Source organism: Sciurus vulgaris (assembly GCF_902686455.1).
Source record: "Sciurus vulgaris genome assembly, contig: HiC_scaffold_261_arrow_ctg1, whole genome shotgun sequence".
NCBI lineage: Eukaryota > Metazoa > Chordata > Mammalia > Rodentia > Sciuridae > Sciurus > Sciurus vulgaris.
In genome coordinates, this window is record NW_027632793.1 from 5,339,531 (window position 1) to 5,357,955 (window position 18,425).

The window sequence follows — 18,425 nt, forward strand, 5'->3', positions numbered from 1 at the left end:
TGGGCATGCTCAACAATGCTTTGTCCAGTAGGATTATAGGGAATTCCTGTGACATGTTGAATATCAAAGGTGGAACAACATTGTTTAAAGGCCTGGGATGTATATCCAGGACCATTATCTGTTTTAATTTGTTTGGGAACTCCTAGGATGGAGAAAGAGTGTAAACAGTGTGTTATTACATCTTTGGTTTTTTCTCCAGTAAGAGCAGAGGCCATAATAAATCCTGCAAAGGTATCAATAGACACATGAATGCATTGTAGTTTTCCAAATTGTGAATAATGAGTTACATCCATTTGCCAAATATGATTGGGCTGAAGCTCTTTTGGATTTACTCCTAACAAGGGTTTAGGAATAAATGTAACACATTTAGCACAAGACTTGACTATGTCCCGAGCTGTTGCCTTAGTAATTTTATAGCATGTGCATAGAGTGGAAGCATTTATATGAAATTTGGAATGAAAAGTTTTTGCATTTTCAAGCATATTAAAGATGTGTGGGTCTCTGGTGGCCATGTCTATTAATGCATACATGTTAATGTAATGTTTACATCATTGTGTAAACTTAAAGGACCTGGAAGGCCAGTATGAGCCCGAACATGCCCAATATAAAAAGGATTTTTTTCTGTCACAAATAAGTTTTTGTAAACTTTGCAAATATTTAGCAATATTGGAGGTTAGGGAAATCATACCAGTTAATTCTAAATTTTGAACAGCATTAACAACATATTTGCTATCAAAGAATAGGTTAAAAGAATAGGTTAAAAGTATAGAATACTTCTATAGCTACTAATAGTTCCATTTGTTGTGCAGATAGAGTATTAAACAACAATGATTCTGTAACATTATCTATAGTAATAGCACCCGTATCATTTTTTGATCCATCAGTAAATATAAGGGTAGCTCCTATAATAGGTTCTTTTTGGGTGAATTTAGGAAAAATTATAGGATGTTGACTCCAAAATTGGAGAAGAGGATCAGATGGCAAATGATTTTCAAACACAGCAGAAGTAATAGTAAAGACTATAGCCTATGAATTTGAATTATTAATAAGATGTTGTATCTGATCAGTAGTATATGGAGTAGTGATAGTTGAGGTATGTAATCCAAAGGTGGAAAGGGATACTTTTAATGCCTTAAGGATTAATTCTGCCACAGATTCAGTAACAAGGCTAAGACCTTGTTAGGGGCATAATTTATGTGAACCCATAGAATAGGACACTTTTGCCAAAACACTCCTGTGGATAACTTATTTGTGGCCAAGACAATGAATGATAAAGGCTTTGTTAGGGCAATGTGATCAAGATGAGCCTTTTCCAAAGCTGTTTCAATAAGCTTGAGAGCTGTTCGAGCCTTAGGGGTAGGCACTCGCTTAGAAAGAGGGTCAGAATCACCTTTAAGAATATCAAACAGGGGGCCCAAACTTGAGGTGGATAAATGAAGGTAAGGTCTAATCCAATTAATATCACCCAAAAGTTTTTGAAAATCATTTAAAGTTCTAAGTTCATCCACCTGAACAGTAATTTTTGTGGGTTTAACCATAGTTTGATTTATGATTGATCCTAGGAAGTTTTGGTGTCTGTGATTTGTACTTTATTAGTGGCAATATGTAAACCCCATCTTTCCAGTGACTTTAGTAAGGAATTATAACATTGCTCTAAGACAGGTTTTTTCTTATGAGCTAGCAAAATATCATCCATATAATGATAGATTAAAAGTTGAGGGTTAATTTGTTGATAAACACTGGGGTGGAAATTAATCTGATTACCTTGCCCTTCATATGGTTCTTGGCCTGTCAGCATGTTTAGATTCCACTGAGGACTGCCTGCAACTGCATTACATTGGGCAGTATCAGAACATAACTCCTGGTTAGCCACATTCCATTTTAATATGGCTGCACATTTGTTAGAATTGGAAGCTATACCCAATCCTCTTAAAGTCTGATCTGCCTGTTGAAGTGGCCAGGCTTTTGGCCATTCTGTAATTTTGATAATTCTTTTGTCAGTCCCAGTGTCTAATAAGCCTTCAAAACTTTTGCCTTCTATGACTAACTTTGTCATATACCTATCTTTTAAACCCCATGTTAACATGACCATATTTTGGCCAGTAGAACCTAACCCTTTATTTCCCCTAATAATATTTTTGATGGATATTGATCATAGTAACTGCATAAGAACAACAATTGTGCTATGCGATCACCCTGAGTTATTATTGCTATACCTCTTGGTGAAGAAGCAAGGATTTTTATTTCTCCTCTAAAATCAGGATCTATAACTCCATGAACAATATTTAATCCTTTTAAAGCAGAAGAACTCTTCCCTAAAACTAGTCCCACTGTTACTTTATGTAATGGGCAGACAACCAAAGTTGGTATTGGTTGTACTCCCATCTCTGGAGTTAATACTGCTCTGGCGGAGGCACAGAGGTCTGAAAATCAACTTTCTCTTTCAGAAACTTGACTTGATTGTTCTTTTACACTTTCTAATATTTTTTCCCTTTCTCTTAACTGTTTTTGAAATTTTGGTTTTTTGGAAGTCAGACAGGAACGAACTAATGTCACAACAACAACAAACAGAAACCAAGCAAGGAAAGGTAACACAATTAACTTACACATATTTGTTATGGGACATCCTTTGCTGTCTCTTGGGACAGCCTTTCAATATATTCTCTATCTAGGAGAATCTTCTGTTTAAACCTTAAGGCCTCTGTTTCCTCAAATAGGAAAACCTTCTTGTTAATTACACTAGCAAAACTGTCTTTTATTTATCTGAGCGCTCACCAACTCCCAGTTCAATCCTCGTTTGATCCCAATCCAGGCCACCACTTACTGAAGACCGCGCTTCCCGCTGGGTTGCTTCAAGTGGCTAGCCACTTACGGAAAACCATGGCTTCTTTGCCTGTCTTGCTCCAAGCGGCTCAGTGTTGCTTCTCGTGCTTACGGCCTGACCAGCGGGATGAAAGACACGTACACTTCAGAGTTTCATGAAGCAGCTTCCCTTTATTCAAATAACAAATATATAAGCAGTCTCATGCATAAGCAATTGTAACCAGATATGTCCATCCAATCCTGTTAAAGGTCAAGTGATCACTTGCTGGAGCATACATGTAAAGTATATCTGTCCACTAGGCAGCTGAACTGATTATCATACAGCCAATTGGAAATGCGTCCTGCCATTCTCCAGACATAATTAGGACACTGTTTGCTCTCTGCCAGTCGCCATCTTTAGATGCATATGGTGTAACCCTGGGCCCCAGGTTTCGCTCGCCACACATTCGTGTTTCATCTTTTAAAAAATTTCTTCTCAGTATTTTTAATTAATTAAATAAAATTAATTAAATAAATAAAATAACCATTTATTTGTTAGGTTATTTTTGGGGTGCATGAAGTTTTCTGAGTTATGTATGCTGGATATTTAACCCTATCAATGGAGTAGATAGAAATTACTTCCACCCATTCTCCAGGGAGAATATATTTTTGCATTCAGCTTTCTAACTTACAAGGTAAATATCTTCCATCTAATAATAATAACAGAAAACACAGGAACAAATTAAAGAAAAACAAGAGTCTACTTAGTCTCATCTTTTTTAATTCAGAGCCCAATTTCTTTGTGAAAAATTTGGAGCATGAGTGTCTGATACTGATATCTGGAATTCTGAGACCACAAATGGAAGAGAATCAAGAGCACTTGAGTAACATGTAGGAAACTTTCATGTTATTGAAAAGCCTATACCTGAAAATTTATCTCTCCATATTTAAATGCTTGCTATGAAAAATCAATGTGAAATAACTGTTAAGCAGTGGCAAAGATGTGCCTGTAATACAGGATAAATGATGCACAGTTTTGTAAAATTTCTCTAACAGTGAACCAAGGTACCTTTCTGGTAAGACTTAGTATTTTTGGAAAAGTAGATATTCTTTGGAATGTAGATTGATAAATCCTGATAAAGAATTGGAAATTTGGCTTATTAATTAAATAAAATACTTAAATCCTTTACTAATACATTTTAGGGCATAGGACTATTGAGAAAAAAGATGTAGTCTGTGTTCTAAAGAAATGACTAGAGTTTATGTGGCAACTCTAGGCAGAGAAGCAGCATTGCAAAGAGAAGGATCAGCACAAATGGAATTGCAGTGGAATGAGAAGGAAGAAATTACCCTTAATTATTTGTCATATTCTTACGTTCAGACAGCATTTTGTAAGAGTTTTAGTTCACTTGTGGAATTTAGCAAATTTACTGTTTTTGTTGTTTTCCAGAATGACCGTACACCAATTTTACTTGCCATAAAGTATAAAAAAGAGCTGATGGTAGAGACTTTAATTCAGAGGAAAGCAAATATACCTGCTGTTGAACTGAAGGGAAGGTACAGTATTTTATTCATTTATAAAACTTTAGTGGTATAATAAAAATCACTCAAGCAAAAATGATTAACTCAATAGGAAGGACAATATTAATATAGTTATTTAGAATTGAGTGATATATATATAAACAGAAACCACAGTTAGGATAGAAAATCAATTATTCAAGCTGATCAATATAAATAAGTGCAAATATGATTCAAAAGTATTGGCAGATATTTGTTATTTGGTTTGTGGTCATGTGATATTTTGTTAGCCAAAGGTTTTTCCTATTAGTTTTGTAAAGTATGGACATTTACTTTACATTTTGATTCAGTATTGAAAATGTAAAACTTTCTGTTGTATTTTTAACGTCTACTTCTACTTCTTTTGAAATGATGTATTGAGCATAAATAAGCATTTAGAATTATTTTGCCAGTTGGTTGACTGTTCTAAACTGCTTTCCTTTTAGAATATTCATGTTACATTATTCCTAAGTGATTATTAATTTCTATTGAAAGAAGCTGTCAATTTTTAACATATTTTGATGATTTTGTTTTTAATTGGAAGGGGCAGGGAAAAGAAAATAGTTTCAATGGGATAAATGTTTATTTTAATAAAGATAAGATATAGACAGTCAATAAAGAGAAAAAAGATAAGCCTTAGATTTATGCACTAGATTTAATTTCCTAGCTTTTGTAGTGCATCACCTTGAAAACAATACTTATGACTAAATATAAATATATTTCCTGATCTCTATTATTATTATTATTATTATTATTATTATTATTATTATTAGCAGCAGCAGCAGCCTGGAGAAAACCTGTTTTGTTAGATCTTTAGCTGACTCTGAGTTACAATACATTACATCACACTAGGAAAAAAATGGAGTTTTCTTCATTGAAATCTTCACCATTTTCTGATAAATGACTTAATCATAGTTACTGTTCATTGAAGGATTTTAAGTTTGTATCTTCTCCCTCATTGAGAAAAGAAGTTTCTTTTTTTTTTTTCCTTTTCGACTTTGAGGTGATTTGCAAAACTGAACATTTGCTGTCCCAAGATGTTTATGTTTATTAGTATCTGTAAAGTAAGATGTTGAATGGGAAAAATATTATAAATTAGCTGTTCAATAACTGTATTAAAATAATTAAGGTTGAAATGATCTCTGTTATTGTAGAACAGCTCTCATATTTGCTCTGGAACAAGAATCAGAACACATAGCTGAGCTGCTTCTCCAGAATGGTATTGATGTCTCTGCTATAGATAACTTTGGAGAGATGGTGTTAGCTTATGCTGCTGCTAGTGGTCATAGTGGGTAAGTGTTTACATTAAAATACTAATCAACCTTGATTGGAGGCTCAAAATAATAACAGCTATTGCATTTTACACAAGAGTTGAAATTTTATGGTACAGCTATGTATGAAACAATAGTGCGTTAGAGTACTTTATCATCCAACAATCCTGCAAGAGTCTAGATGAGAAGTGGTGATGACTGTGAGTTTTCTCCAAGGCTCCTTTCTTTCCTCTCCTCTCCTTTTCTTCTCTCATCTCCTCATACATCCTAGTGAATTGCTGTATCACGGAAATGCATCACTAGCCAGTATCTTAGGGTTTTAGAGCTTTTATCATCGTGGTTCCCAGCCTTATCTCTGTCATTCCAAGTATAATTCTTGACCATGGGGTATAAACTGTGTCACACTTTTTCTGAATTACCTACTTGGATCTTGAAATGCCCAGTTGAGCAGAAAAATCTTTATACTACCCTGAAAATTAGCTTTTCCACCATCCTTTCAATTTCTTGAGGATTTTCTTAAAGTCTAAGGAGAGGGGAGAGGACTTTTAAAATTCTTTTGTTTCTGTCAAGTCTGCTGCTGCTGTGCTGCTCTGCAGTCTGGTGATGATTACCTTTTACTACAAAATGCTCTTATTGATTCCAGTCCCTGAGTGTTTATGGTAATACACCCTTAGACTTAAAAGTTAAAATATTATTTTAAGTTAGGGTTCAACCCTTATTTTTGGAAGAAGTCCTTAATCTTAAGAGAAATTAATTGTGCAAGAATAAAGAGCTATTGTTTACAGGGACATGACATTTTCTGAGTTCAACCTATTTATTATCATTTAATATACTTAATTTATTGCCCTTAGTGCATGATCATTACATCTTAATTTTTTTCTTCATATAAGCTTGTGGGTGCAGTGGCATGTGTGTGTTCACCCCAGCTATTTGGGAGACTGAGGCATGAGAATTGCTTGAGCTCAGGAATTCCAGACCAGTCCAGGCATCATTGTAAAATTCCATTTCAAAAACAAAAGAAAATAGGACAATTTACAAATAATTGTCAAGTTAACAAAATGTCTGGAATGACAAGTTTGAACTGCATTTTATAAAGTCTGATTTTATATTTATGTTGTCTAAAACATTTTTATGTATTGAGTATGGTTTTTGTTTTTATATCAATATTGAAATTCAAATTTTATTAATTTTTCATACATAGTCATAGGGAATTACTTCTTCAATATATGAAAGCAGAACCTAAAAATTCTGTTAATATCAACCCAGGTAAGATTTCTGAAAGTGAGTTTTTCTTGGTGTTCATGGCTTATATCTAAAACTAGGTGTATGCTGGGTGCAGTGTCAGCAATCCTGTAATCTTGGCAGCTCAGGAGGTTGAGGCAGGAGGATTGCAAGTTTAAAGCCTCAGCAACTTATTGAGGCCCTAAGCAACTCAGCAAGACACTACCTCAAAAAATAAAAAATAATAAAAATTAATAAATTAAAAATTCAGCTCCCCTGGGTTCAGTTCCTTGTGTAAATATAAATAAATAGGAATAAGAATGCTCTGATGGCAAAGGAGCATATATATATATATATATAATATATATATATATATATATATAATATATATTACCTTCATACTGTTATATATACATATATATGTTACATTCATACTGTTCTTAATTACTTTCTTAATAGTTTAGAATTCATGATTATTTATGCAACTAATTTTAGGAAATTTATAATCTGAAATGATATTGTCTGAAGAAATTTTATGTTAATTTAATTTTGGTCCCTGAAATCTTACATATTTTTGTATAAATAAGAAAAGTATTTTCAAATTATTATGTTGTGTTTCCTCTACCGGAGCTAATGTCATAAAAACATAAGAATATTCTCTGATAATTGTCCTACTGCAATTAGTCCAGAAAAGTTATGCTATTTGACACTTTCTTTATGCTCCTGAATCTTCTAATAATATTGTTTTCTGTCCATCTTGCAATTTTTAGTTAAAATTACAGTCATGGGACCAACTGTTTACTTTTAGGTATCAAATTTTGTATAAATCTCATGTTTCTTCCTTGCATTTGAAAAGTACAATGTATGGGACATAGGAATTCTTAATTCATTAACTCTCTATCAGAAATATAATTAGTATCTATTATAGAAAAATCTTCATATAGGGGCCCAGAGGAATACTCTGCAACAAAGAATCACAGTTATACACATTTAATGTTACATATTTTCTATTGTTGATTAAATAATCATTTTATTCTCTTCTTTAATAGTGGATGAAAATTCTACAGATGACCATTTAAACATGTAGGATTTTATATATTTTAAAAGATACTATGCTAACTGATTAGAGAATGTAGATAAAAGGAATAAAGATTTTTTGAGTGTTCCAGTCTAGGATAGAAAATTGTTCCTAAACCTTGTTTATTAAAGTCATCATGGTGACTTGAAAGTGCCTATACTATTATAACCTGTTATTTACTAATTAAGCAACTATCATTTATAGAAGTTGACTCTTTGTTCCATGTTCCTATAATTTATAAATGCCAGGCCTGCAGTTGGATTGTAAGCTTGCTTAGCTGAAATCTCCTTTGTATTTTTCCACTGTATAAGTTGATTCCAGTGCAGAACTAAAATCAAGATGCAGGTCTATGTCATAAATTCAGAAAGGCAAAGTCAGTTGTATGCTAATTCTGATTCACTATTTATCTGAGCAGCCTGCTTATAGAGTTTAGGAAAAATCTCACAGAGCTGTTGTCACATGTTTTCTTTATAAACAAGATGCTAGTTCTATAGAGGAATTATTTTACTTGAAGTCAAAATTATCTTTGTGTAGACTATGTTATATTAGATATGTTAACCCTCTGTATAGAGATACCTATACTTCATGATTTTCCAGTTTGGTTTCCTTCAATACCCTGCCCCCATGTAGTTCTGTTTTTGAAGAACTGTTTTATAAATCAAGAGTTCATGTTGCTGTTCATATTTAGTTTAATGAAGAAATTTTTTCTTTATACTATTTTTTCTTTTTCTATGATTAAAATTTTTTCTTGAGAATTTTTATTTTTACTTTCTGTTGTGCTCTCTTGCTGTTTCTTTTTTATTCTCTTAATTGAATATTCTTTTTTTTTTCTATTGACTGAATCAAAAGCTCAGTAAATTTCAGAATTTAAAAAAAAACTTGTAGCAGCTAATCAATATACCCTCTCATCCTTCAATATGTGTTTGACATGCTGGCCAAATAATGGTCATGAGGGGAACCTGAACTTATAGATATTAAGGGGATCTTTCTGAGTATTGAAAGGGGTAGCAAAGAGATTTGAACTGAGGTTCCTCATTTCTAAACTCAGTTCTTTTCCTTATTATCACTGTTTAGTGAATGTGTTTACAACAGACATAACAGGGTAGGAGTGACTGTGGAAAGCAACTGAAGTGGGTAGGAATGGGATTACTAAGTGAGGCCAGCGGTAGAGTATCAGAGTGAAGCTATCCAAGGGAAGGGCAAGACTGAGGAGGAACATCACTGCATTGGGTAGAAATAAGGGTTACATAGAAAAATCAAAACCTTGGGGTTTATGGTCAGTTTGATTAACAACAAGAAAGATATTCAGGACATAGAATAAGGGATGCTCTCTAGAAAGGCATATTAAAATAGAATTTGAAGCAATTTCTGATAGTGCCATTATACTTTTGTTTGTTTAATTGGATTAAGTGACAAAATTCAAGGTTCTGTTGAAAAATATTAAAACAATTTGAGCCACTGGGAAAAGATTCCAGAGTTTACAGAGATGTGAAAGTGACTTAGAGATAAAAACACTGGGGACTAGAATCTGTTGAATACATTAATCTATGGCCTGTAGCAGGTTTCCATTGTCCTCCACTTTTTCCAACTCACTGATGTATACGTGTGGTAGATCATGGTAGGTCATGGAGATAACTGATGGGCAAGTCATCAAAGAGCTTCACATCAGTAGTTGGCAATGCATTTATGCTAAGGCCTGTGATTAAGATCCAATTTAGCTTATTTTCAAGAATCAGAAACAAAAACAAAGAGTTCTGACTCTTGGTCCTTTGAGTGTAACATTGTGTCAGGAATGTGCATCTTCATAGGATGTAGATTTAAAAGATGGTGTGTGCCACTTAGTCCTGGAAATGAGAAACGGGGGAGTTGGATCCCAGAGGAAGAATAATATTTGAATAATATTTAGAGAAACAGAGGCACAATTACCAGTATTCTACTTTTGTAGCAATCTTTCCTCTTGAGTATCTGATTGGCTGTAAATGTAAGTGCTTGCTAGTTCATGTGGATCTGAATAAAGTGAGACCTACACAGGTAAAAAGGTATTTTATGATGTATAATATTTCAGTGTGCCTGACAATAGTATTCCCAATAACAGCATGTTCTTGAACATGCAGTGTTTAATTTTTTTTAAGTTTTTTATGAACCTCAGTATACAGTTTTTGGGTAAAGGGAAGCAATAGGTTTAATTATTTATTTATCTATTTTGATGGGTCCTGGGGATTGAAATCATGTGCACTCACCCACTGAGCCACATCCCCAGTCTTATTTTATATTTTGTTTAGAGACAGGTCTCCCTGACTTGCTTAGGACCTTGCTTGTGCTAAATTATTTTTGTTTTTGTTTTTCCTTTCTTTTTTTTTTTTTTTTTTTTTTGTAATGAGGACTAAACCCAGGGATGCTTAACCACTGAGACTTATTCCAAGCCCTTTTGTTTTAAGTTCCATTTTGGGACATGGTGTTATCAAGTTGTAGAGGGCCTCACTAGTTTGCTGAGACTGGCTTTGAACTTAAAATTCTCCTGCCTTGACTTCCCAACTTTCTAGGATTACAGGCATGCATCACCACACCCTGCACAATGGGGTATTTTCTGTAGGTCATATCCATGCTGAAGAACTAGAACCACAATTTTCAAGACAGGTTACTTAGTCTTTGATCCATGGATAACCAAGAGAGAGAGCAGCCTGCATCTTGCTACCTTGTCTTGGGTTATCAAAGGTTTGTTCCACTTCAGGTAAAAAGAAAATATTATGACAGCTATTAATGGTATTTCAAGTTCAGACTTCAAGTCAGGCAGTTTCTGAGAATAAACTCTTCTCAAGTTCTCTCAATATAATGGCTGTCAGAATGAAATGGAATTAAAGTATATGTTCATTGAGGGGCTGGGTTGTGGCTCAGTTGACTGACATGTGAGGCATTGATTTAGATTCTCAGCACCAAACATAGATAAATAAATTAAAGATCCACCAACAAAATGAGTATGTTCATTGACTATTTCATAGTTTGAAAAAGTTGAGGCAGAGTTTGATAAAACAGCTTAATGATTTTAATCATATCAGTCAAGAAATAGCATTTCATGTAGGTGACTCCAAATTTTCACCAGAGTTTAATTGACAAAAACCTACTACCCACTTTATTATACATTTTTGATGTAAGGTCATCCCACTGAAACTGATCTGATGGTGTCTTACATTGGATGAGCTCTACTATCAATCTCACTTAAAGGTAAAGTGATATTTTATGTAATTAATTTTCTTCCTGTTAATATTGAGTTTTGAGGTATTAATACTTGAAACTTAGCAATGGTTTTCCTGATATATTTTTGGAAATTCACTCAGGAAAAACAAAAGCATTTTAAGAGAATTATGTTGATATTTTTTAACATGTCTAAATGCCAGTGTTCATTGAGTAGTTTAGTGTAGGGGGTTGGACATTGGACTTGAAAATACATATGACAGTTAAACTGTATTAGGAATAATTTTTTCAATGCAGAAAAAATAGGAAATATGGACAAGGATTTTTGTTAGGTTTACATTAGTGTGAAATTTAAGTCATACTTACATGATTTTTAGCATTCATGCTCATTATTTTTTTGTAGAATAATGGAATTTCCCTCATGCCTTTAATTTGAAATAAGTAAAGCACATTGCTTGCAGTTTTTTTTTTTTTTTTATTGGACCCTTTATATTTTGCTACCATACATTTCTAGGAGAACATTTTCATTATTTCTATTCTTGGCTCCAGTTTTACACTAAAATAATGTTAGAAATTAGGGAAACATAGAAATTTAGAATATGTTATGTATATTAATTTATGGATTAGGGGCAGCAGTTGTAGCTCAATGGTACAGCACTTGCCTAGTCTGTGTGAGGCACTGAGTTCAATCTTCACCATCACATAAAACTAAGTAAATAAGTAAAGGTTTGAAAATACAATAAAATTATAATATATTTGCATTTAACAGGGATTTCACCATGCTTTCTGGCTCTTTCCACTAAGTATATTTAAAACTCTTCCTTTAATTGAAAATAGATATCTGGTGCAAACTAATAACTAGTTCTAGAAGTAGAAACTCTGAATAACCATATGATGATGTTAGTTTTATATTTATTTGTATCATGGTGCCTAAAAGTATCCAAGCCCTTATGTCACATTCAAAGATCTCAAATGTTAAAAATTATTTGCTTAGTTATGTAACTATTCACTTTATAGCTTTCAATTTTTAATGAGCTATTCAAAGTTAATAAATATATTTGCATATTTTCTGGAGCAGCTACAAAAAGGTTTCAAATGTAAAAAAATTTATTTTTTGAACATGAATACATTTGTAGAAAAAATTACTGTGTAATGGAGTGTTCTAAATAACATGCATGAAATCACTATCAGTTAACTCTACTGAATTCTAAAAATATTATGCTTTAAGTTTGTATTCACTTTTGATGTCTGGGATATATAAATTAAGGTGAGTTATCTTGAATTGATGCCATAAAAAGAAGCAAACAAGTTAGAGAAATGTCATAAATATGAAAGTAGGAATAAGAATATCCTCCAAGAATCCTCTAATCATGAAGCGTATATTTGAACTTAAGATGAAGATTTGCTTATTTTTTTAAATGATTTACTCCCAAGACTCAGTATTCCCTTGCAGAAAACATCTCTCCAATGTCTGTTCTTTGAGCCATCTCTGTCACCATTCTTTGGATATTTAGTAAGTCTTTTCTTTTAATAACTGTTGGTGGTTTTCATTCACTGCTCCCAAAAGATTGTGGCACACTTCTTCTCTTTCTTGGAAGAATCAACATTTATATTTACATTTATTTTTAGCTATTTGACACACAGGATGGACAGAGTTTATACTCTTTGTGATCCTAACCTATTTTATTTATAAGCTTACTCTTAAAGCTCAGGTCTCATGCTTTAATCTCATGAGATAATTTGTGCCAATATAAGTCAAAAAAGCTCATTCAAAATATCACATTTAAATTTTTAACTTTTCTAGAAGCACTCTAAACTACAGATGAATATAATTTATCCTAGGTAATTTGGATTAATAAAACAGTTTTATGAATGTCAGTATTTGTGCGATTATCTCGGAGGTAATGGGAGTAACATTACAGATCTCTCTTATCTCTAAACATTCCCACCCCCATGAGAAGAATTAGTAAGTTGAAGAATTGAAGTTTGATTTTATATTGGAATGGCTCAGAAATGTGTTATCTTTCTCTTATATCCTGTAGTAAAGAAAACTATTAGGATAATTTTTTATATTTTGTGCATTTTCACCTAAATATTTTTTCTTTCTTAGAATGTCTCTGAAGAAGAAGGAGAATCACATCAAGCTTCTAATGAATGAAGAAAAGAGGATAAACTATTTGAAGAATATCTATTGCTGATCAGCTCATTGATTTGAAATTATGGAGCTTTTTCATATACTCTCTACTTTGTTTTTATTATTATAGAAGCAAACACTGACACTAGGGAACCAGAAGTCAGAACATTACCTGACAACTGTAATGCTGATCACACAAAGAAAAAGGTGGTTGAAACCACTCTTGTAGAACACAGCAGCATAAAGAACATTCCAGGGTTTCTCATCACATTAGTTGACCCAAAGATAAAATTAAAAGTAAAAAAATTTCTCAATTGTTTTTACATATCATCTCTCATATGCACATAATGATGCAAAACAACCTAGATATAAGTCTAAGGCCTTGGGGTTCTAATAACAAGGATTGCAATAGTTGTGGTTTATGTATAGAATCAACATTTGTAGAATATGAATTGTAGTAGTGAATTCTGTGGTAAGTCATCATATAACAAAAGAATCAGAATGCAAACCAAAAATATGGCTTGGTTAACATAAATAGGAAGAATTCATTTATGAAGGGAAAGTTATGCTTGGTCTTTGGTATGTTATGGTACATTCCTCCTCTTTCTAGTTCCTCAGGGCTTTGTAATGAAGGGCCATTGAATATTGTCTAAGACTTTATCTGCAGCTATTGAAATTAACTTATGATTTTGCCCTTGATTCTTTATCTGGTGTATTGGTTTTGTTAGATTTCATATATTAACCCATTTTTGCACTACTTGAATAAAATCAACTGGCTCATGGTGTATAGTGTGTGTGTGTGTGACCCCCAGAGACTTAACCAAAGAGTACTCCACAACTGGCCACACCTCTAGCCCTTTTTGTTGTTAACTTTAATTCCAATCTCTAAATTGCCCAACTTGACTGAAACTAAATCACCTGACACAAACTTCTGAATTTCTGGGAATGCAAAAATACACCACTTTGTCCGGCAGTGTTTTTCATTTTTTTTAATTGTAAAAAAATGGGATACATGTTATTTCTCTGTTTGTACATGGTGAAAAGGCATACCATATATGTAATCATAAATTTACATAGGGTATTGTTGTTTGATTCATTGTTATTTTTTTCCCTTCCCCTCCCCCCTCCCCCCTCTTTTCCCTCTATACAGTCCTTCCTTCCGCCATTCTCGCCCCCTCCCTAACCCTAACTCTAACCCTAACACTAACACCTCCCTCCCCCCATTATGTGTAATCATCCACTTATTAGTAATATCATTTGACCTTTGGTTTTTTGAGATTGGCTTATTTCACTTAGCATGATATTCTCAAATTTCATCCAATTGCCTGAAATGCCATAAATTTATCATTCTTCATGGCTGAGTAATATTTCATTGTATATATATACACCACAGTTTCTTTATTCATTCATCAATTGAAGGACATCTACGGTGGTTCCACAATCTGGCTATTGTGAATTGAGAAGCTATGAACACTGATGTGGGTGTATCTCTGTAGTATGCTGATTTTAAGTCCTTTGAATATAGGCCAAGGAGTGGGATAGCTGGATCAAATGGTGGTTCCATTCCAAGATTTCTAAGGAATCTCCACACTGCTTTCCAGAGTGGCTGCACTAATTTGTAGCCCCACCAGCAATGTATGAGTGTACATTTCTCCCCACATCCTCGCCAACACCTGTTGTTGCTTGTATTCTTGATAATCGCCATTCTAATTGGGGTGAGATGGAATCTTAGGGTGGTTTTGATTTGCACTTCCCTTATTACTAGAGATGTTGAACATTTTTCCATATGTTTGTTAATTGCTTGTAGATCTTCTGTGAAGTGTCTATGCATTACCTTAGCACATTTGTCGATTGGATTATTTGCATTGTTGCTGTAGAGTTTTTTGAGTTCTTTATAGATTCTGGAAACTAGTGCTCTATCTGAAGTATGAGTGGCAAAGATTTTCTCCCACTCTGTAGGCTCTTTCTTCGCATTGCTGATAGTTTTCTTTGGTGAGAGAAAGCTATTTAGTTTGACTCTATCCCAGTTATTGATACTTGCTTTTATTTCTTGTGCTATGGGAGTCCTGTTGAGGAAGTCTGGTCCTAAGTCGACTTGATGAAGATCTGGACCTACTTCTTCTTCTATAATTTGCTGGGTCTCTGGTCTGATTCCGAGGTCCTTAATCCATTTTGAGTTTTGTTTGGTGCATGGTGAGAGATATGGGTTTAGTTTCATTCTATTGCATATGGATTTCCAATTCTCCCAGCACCATTTGTTGAAGAGGCTATCTTTTCTCCATTGCATATTTTTGGCCCCTTTGTCTAGTATGAGAAAATTGTATTTATTTGGGTTTGTGTCCGTGTCCTCTATTCAGTACCATTGATCTACCTTTCTATTTTGGTACCAATACCATGCTGTTTTTGTTACTATTGCTTTGTAGTAGAGTTGAAGATCTGGTATTGCAATACCCCCTGTTTCACTCTTCCTGCAAGGATTGCTTTAGCTATTCTGAGCTTCTTTTCATCCAGATGAATTTCATAATTGCTTGCTCTATTTCTGTAAGGTATGTAATTGAGATTTTAATTGGAATTGCATTGAATCTGTATAGCAATTTAGGTAGTATGGCCATGGTGACAATATTAATTCTTCGTACCCAAGAACATGGGAGATCTTTCCATCTTCTAAGGTTTTCGTTAATTTCTTTCTTTATTGTACCGTAGTTCTCATTGTAGAGGACTTTCACCTCTTTTGTGAGATTGATTCCCAAGTATTTTATTTTGTTCGAGGCTATTGTGAATGGGGTATTTTTCCTGATTGTTCTTTCCAAAGATTCATCACTTATGTATAAAAATGCATTAGATTTTTGTGCATTGATCTTATATCCCACTACTTTACTGAATTCACTAATGAGTTCTAAAAGATTTCTCGTGGAATTTCCTGGTTCCTCTAAGTATATAATCATATCATCAGCAAATAGGGGTAGTTTGAGTTCTTTTCCTATTCGTATCCATTTAATTCCTTTGGTCTGTCTAATTGCTCTGGCTAGAGTTTCCAGGACGATATTGAAGAGAAGTGGTGAAAGAGGGTATCCCTGCCTTGTTTCAGTTTTTAGGGGGAATGCTTTCAGTTTTTCACCATTTAGAATGATATTAGCCATGGGCTTAGCATAAATGGCCTTTACAATGTTAAGGAATGTTCCCCCTATTCCTATTTTTTCTAGTGTTTTGAGCATGAAGGGGTGCTTTATTTTATCAAATGCTTTTTCTGCATCTATTGAAATAATCATGTGATTCTTGACTTTAAGTCTATTGATATGGTGAATTACATTTATTGATTTCCTGATGTTGAACGAACCATGCATCCCCTGGATGAAACCCACTTGATCATGGTGCCCTATCTTTTTAATGTGTTTCTGTATGTGATTTGCTAAATTTTTTTTGAGAATTTTTGCATTGATGTTCATTAAGTTTATTGGTCTGAAATTTTCTTTCTTCGATGTGTCTCTGTCTGGTTTAGGTATCAGTGTGATATTGGCTTCATAGAATGAGTTTGGGAGGGTTCCCTCCTCTTCTATTTTATGGAATAAGTTGAGAAGTATTGGAATGACCTCTTCTTTAAAGGCTTTGTAGAACTCGGCTGAGAACCCATCTGGTCCCAGACTTTTCTTTGTTGGTAGACTTTTGATGACCTCTTCTATTTAATTACTTGAAATTGGTATATTTAAATTGTGTAGGTCCTCCTCGTTCAGTTTAGGTAATTCATATGTTTCTAGAAAACTGTTGATGTCTTCAAAATTTTCTATTTTGTTAAAGTATAGATTTTCAAAATAGCTTCTAATTATGTTTTGTATTTCAATCGTGTCTGTTGTGATAATTCCTTGTTCATTCTGAATTTTAGTGACTTGGGTTTTCTCTCGTCTTCTCTTTGTTAGTGTAGCTAAAGGTTTATCAATTTTTTTTTATTTTTTCAAAGAACCAACTATTTATTTTGTCAATTTTTTGTATTGTTTCTTTTGTTTCAATTTCGTTGATTTCAGCTCTGAGTTTAACTATCTCCTGTCTTCTACTACTTTTGGTGCTGTTGTCTTCTTTTTCTAGGGCTTTGAGCTGTACTGTTAGGTCGTTTATTTGTTGAGTTTTACTTCTTTTATTAAATGCGCTCCATGAAATAAATTTTCCTATAAGTACTGCTTTCATAGTGTCCCAGAGATTTTGATATGATGTTTCTTTGTTCTCATTTAGCTCTAAGAATTTTTAAATTTCCTTCCTAATATCTTCTGTTAACCATTCATCATATCATATCATATTGCTTAATCTCCAGGTGCTGGAATAGTTTCTGATTTTTACTCTTTCATTTATTTCTAACTTCAATCAATTATGATCTGATAGAATACAAGGTAGTGTCTCTATATTCTTGTATTTGCTAACATTAGCTTTGTGACATAATATATGGTCTATTTTAGAGAAGGATCCATGTGCTGCTGAGAAGAAAGTGTATTCGTTCTTAGTTGGATTATATATTCTATAAATGTCCATTAAGTCTAAATTATTGATTGTGTCATTGAGATCTATGGTTTCTTTGTTCAATTTTTGTTTGGAAGATCTGTTCAGTGGTGAGAGAGGTGTGTTAAAATCACCTAGTATTATTGTGTTATGGTATATTTGGTTTCTGAAATTGAGAAAGATTTGTTTGACATACATGAATGAGCCACTGTTTGGGGCATAGATGTTTAAGATTGTTATACCTTGCTGATTTATGCTTCCCTTAAGCAGTATGAACTGTCCTTCTTTATCCCTTCTAACTAACTTTGGCTTGAAGTCTGCATTATCTGAATTAAGGATGATTACTCCAGCTTTTTTGGTGTGTCCATGTGCATGGTATGTTTTTCCCCATCCTTTCAACTTTCTTCTATGAGTATATTTTCCTATAAGGTGAGTCTCTTGCAGGCAACATATTGTTGGATCTTTCTTTTTAATCCAATCTGCCAGTCTATGTGTTTGATTGATGAATTCAGACCATTAATATTCAGGGTGATTATTGAGATATGATTTGGTTTCCCGGTCATTTGGTTCATTTTTTAAATTTTATATATTTATTTATTTGTTTATTTGACACGACTTGGTTCCTCCTTTATTTGACAATTCATTTAGAATAATTCCTCCCTTTGCTGATTTGCTTCTTTGATTT

The 18,425-nt window shown here is 33.5% G+C and overlaps 2 long non-coding RNA genes across 2 annotated transcripts in view; both read left to right on the plus strand.

The window, feature by feature from the left end:
- The window catches only part of LOC306652524, a 1,123,790-nt gene that overhangs the window by 1,029,860 nt on the left and 75,505 nt on the right, over positions 1-18,425 (plus strand). The gene's annotated exons all lie outside the window — the stretch shown is intronic.
- LOC306652526 lies at positions 3,366-13,529 on the plus strand. Its single transcript, XR_013761434.1, has 4 exons — positions 3,366-3,497; positions 4,253-4,359; positions 5,514-5,651; positions 13,386-13,529. It is a non-coding gene; the product is annotated as an uncharacterized lncRNA (long non-coding RNA).